The sequence below is a fragment of the Cibotium barometz genome, chromosome 21 (assembly GCF_041138505.1).
Source record: "Cibotium barometz isolate CiBa-2024 chromosome 21, ASM4113850v1, whole genome shotgun sequence".
NCBI classification, from domain to species: Eukaryota; Viridiplantae; Streptophyta; class Polypodiopsida; order Cyatheales; family Cibotiaceae; genus Cibotium; species Cibotium barometz.
The window spans coordinates 50643094-50647350 of record NC_141066.1 but is presented as its reverse complement, the minus strand read 5'-3'; positions in this window follow the sequence as shown (position 1 = coordinate 50647350).

The following is a 4257-nucleotide window of genomic DNA, read 5'->3' as shown; positions in this document are numbered from 1 at the left end:
AATCTTACTGCAGAGCCACTGTGTCTGGATTAAGGATTCTTTGCCATGCTCATATCCATGTGAGAATCTGATTTCTTTGACTGGTAATATCCTGGAATGTTAATGGCGAGAATTGAGGGAAGTTGTAACATACGTGGGAATCACGTTGCTTTGCTTCGTGGAACTTTAATGGAGTGAGCTTTCTCTTGATTGGCATGTATAGTGGGTCCACTCTCTTCGTTTGTGGCGAGGGAGCATTGGTACTGAAAATTATATTCTCAAAATTTTAGGTACTCCTTGCACACCAATGAGCAAAGCTGTATTCCAAAATCCTCTAGAAAGGGTTGGTATCATCTATTTTTATTATGGTATATCCACCCCTTGTATGCATTGGTGCTAATTTCACCACCTACAAAAACAATAACTAATCATAAATGTGACAATGTGGATCTCCAGAAAAATGGCTAAATGTGGGTTTACTAGTTTGGTGTGTCTAGTTTGGTGTGCCACATTTTCCCACAAAGTGCCATCTCCTCCCATTTGTAATAAGCAACTCTTCTAAGTCTCGCACTGGGGCTTGGAGAGGATATGGGACATATGGTTGCCACCTCGACTATATAGTAGAGTAGGCTTATGGCAAGATTCACTGTGTAGGCTCAAAGGGTGTAGTCTGCAACATCACCATCTTGAACAATAGTTTGGGCTTTTAGAGGGGGTTCCCTTCTCGTATTCTACATAGCTGATAAAGACTCCATGAAATTCTCATCAGTGAAAGCTTGTAACTCATCTTGAGGGGGTAGATTACGTACCTCTCATGGAGCTACATGGGTGGGGGTGGAGAGATAGAGTAGTTGCCCAAAACTCCTCGAGAGCGAGAGGGCTAGTAGGAAATTCAACAAGGGTAAAAGAGTAACAAGAGAATATACAGTCTGCCTCAGTTTTGTTATTAGGAGATACACTAGGATAGGGCTTTAGTAGTTTACTTGTGAAAGGGAAGTAAACACGGGGTAAGTTACAGAGATTGAGGATCTTGGAGTATCCTCTTGACCTCCCCCTGGCTGGGGGGGGTTTCACAGTCTTCATAAACTCATGGAGGTCTGTGATCTCTTATGGGACTATAGTTGGATATTCAATATGTTCACAATCAAAATCATAAATAACATTAGTGCCCATTGCCTTCAGATGTTTATGTATCTTTCTACATAGTTTTATAATACCTAGGGGATGATATAAGGTTGAATCAGATAGATTTAGATATTGATGAGTATCATAAACCTCAACCCACCCATGGCTAACAATCCACTGGTAGCCGAGCAACAACCTCATAGTTGGCTGGTGTGGATGGCATGTCATCTGGCAGCATGAACAAGTTTAGTTTGTTGACACTATTATCTAGAATGATAGAATGTTGTAACACTCAACGCCAACTATGAAGGTTGAGCACTATGGGGTGTAATTGGAAAAAGAAGATGTCAGCTGGGTTAGTAAGAATTACATCACCCCTTAATATACCCATTACTAGTGTAGAGTCAACGTCCCTCTCCATATTCTGATGTACAAGGGTTAAATCTCCTAGATTGTGGTCTTCTCTTAGATTAATTTCATATTGAAGAAGACAGAGTGTTAGTGTAGATAAAAACAAAGTAAGAGTTTAAGGAGGGGCCCGAGGAGTCACCAGCAAAGATCCTATCTCTGAAGCATGCTCGATGAGTTGACATAGCTTGTCCGTTTGGTCACTCCTTTGAGGACGTTTCTTGGATGGCGAGCCTTTGTTACAATTCATCAATTCTAGTATCTTTGTCATTGAGAAGTGTGGAGATTGCTGCTTCACGTACATTGCAAGAAGCCTACTAGATGTGTGTATTTTCTTTTGGCTTCTTCTTTGGCAAGTGGTGCCCATAGCTTGAACCTTCTCTACTTATTGTAGGCACTCCTGTGCCAAGGTTTGGCTACTGTTGAGTTTTTTGGTTGACATGCTCGAGAACTTGTTGGTGGCTTACCAACATCTAATCCATCTATTTTGTCTTGGCATTGATAGTCTCATTGAGGTCGCTTAGCTTTTCTACCTGTGCTTTGTTCAGCTGTTCTCATTATTTTTAGAGTCTAGCCACCTTTTGTTCCAAGGCAACAACAATATCTTCCTTGATCTTGTTGATTTTTCCGGTGTACCCCTCTTCTTTGACTTGGACTGTCGCATGTGCATCCCTCAGTTTTGTTGTGTGTGCTACACCTCTTTCTCTTGAGTGTGTGCCACTTCCTTATAAAGTTGTCCCTTTGCTTGATTTAATTGAGCTTTGAGCTCCTCATTCTCCTTGGTTGTTTCTGACTATTGTCTTGCTCAACAGCCGATTATGCCCTTCCATGGTTGTTTCTGACTATTGTCTTGCTCAACAGCCGATTTTGCCCTTCCATGGTTGTCAGCCTTGCTTTCTGTTCTTTGGCAGTCTTTAATTTTTTAATGATGACCTCCTTGTGTGTGGTGTCAACTACAGCTAATTGGTCTTTGAGAGCTTACACTTGGTTTGTTGTGTCTTTAATCTTCGTCCATAGTTTTGCGTGTCTGTCATGTAGTAAATGAGTGGTCAAGATGTGAAAGCGCCACACTCATGAGCTGGTAGAGGGTGAGCCATGTGCTTCATGAAACTAGAGCTATAGGATCTTGTTAAGACCTTCCATCCTCTCTTCGAGGAAATTGCCTGCATCTCTAGGCATATCCAAATAGTCTAAGAAGGACCTTACTCCATGGATGGTTTCGGAGTCCAGTCTTCTTCTCTTGCTAGGGACTAGGACTTTCTTTATTCATTTTGCACTTGTCATCTTCTTGTTCTTGCTCCTCTCGCTTCTGGATGTGCTGATGTGGCTTCTTTGTTCTCCTTTCCTACATCCGCTTCTGGATGTGCTGATGTGGCTTCTTTGTTCTCCTTTCCTACATCCGCTTGTGGAAATTGTTTCTCCTCCTGTTCTTGTGGCACACCTATTTCAGTTGAGGTGGGCAAATCCAAGATTAGTGGATCATGTAAAGGTGATAGGTTTTTGAACACCAAAGTGGCCAGCCTTGAAGGGGGTGTTTAGAGTATTGATTCTGGAACTTCTCTTTCTGAGGGTAGCTTTTCTATTAAGCTTATGCTCTCAATTCCCAATTATGGGTCAAGGGTGGTGGTTACCTTTAGTGGTTCTTGTTGTTCTTCCACAGATATCTGATATAATGCAATATCCATTGTGACCTTTTCTTCCACGCACTTGGTTTCCACTTCCACACCTATTATATCCTACTTGCCATCTTTTTTGGATTTTGTGGCTTATTAAACCTTCCTTCTTGAATCCTTTGGCTATTTTCATTGCAAGCTCTTTGGTATCTTTAAGGATATCTTGTCCTTTGTTATAGCTCTTTTGATAGGTGTGTCGAAACCTCCATGACCCCCTATTGTTGTGGCGGCTAGGCATATGATATATCTTGTTCCTGAGGGTCCGCATGACTAAGAATCTTGGTTAAGAGGTAGGGGTTAGACACACTTTTGATTAGTAGGACTTGAGGTAGTACTTCATTTCTTTGTGTGGATATACCATGCCCAATCTTCTGCCTACTTCTCATGCACCTTGCCTATTTTATGAAGAGGTATTTGGTTATACCTGTCCATTGGTTTTACCAATGCTCTTTCATCCACTTCTTCCCTGATGTTATCATATTCAGCCTCATTAGAATTATATGAAATTTTATTTAACATATCTTCTATTGGCATTTGATTGATGTGATGGGATGGAAGGTGGCAATTGAAGTGCCTCCCAATTTAAGAAACCAACACCCCCGCGAGTGATGAGAAATTACCGGTTGAAATTTGGGTATTGGATCACAAAACTGCGAGGAAGTGGGTCCACAAAATCTAATCCCCATCTTTCAAATGGACCATATGCTGGGATAGGGTTTAAGGGTCCGGGAACCAATTGCTTATGCCCATATGCCTGGCATACTTCACAGCTTCTGCACCACTCATGGACATCTTTGCTGAGTCGAGGCCAATAATACCCTGTGTTAAGGATCCTCCCGAGTTGTGCTGGCTGAGGCAAAGTGACCTGAACATTCATGACATAATTCCATAATCCTTTTAGATTCCTCTAGGCTCACCACCCTCCTAAGAATCTTATCCTTACCCTGCTTGTAAAGAACATCCCCTAGAATTGTGTAAGGATGAGCTTTCCTGGTAAGCCTTTGCTTCTGTTGAGGATTCAATCCAGGAGGGAAGTATCCTGTATCTAAATAGTGTTGAACATCTTGGAGCT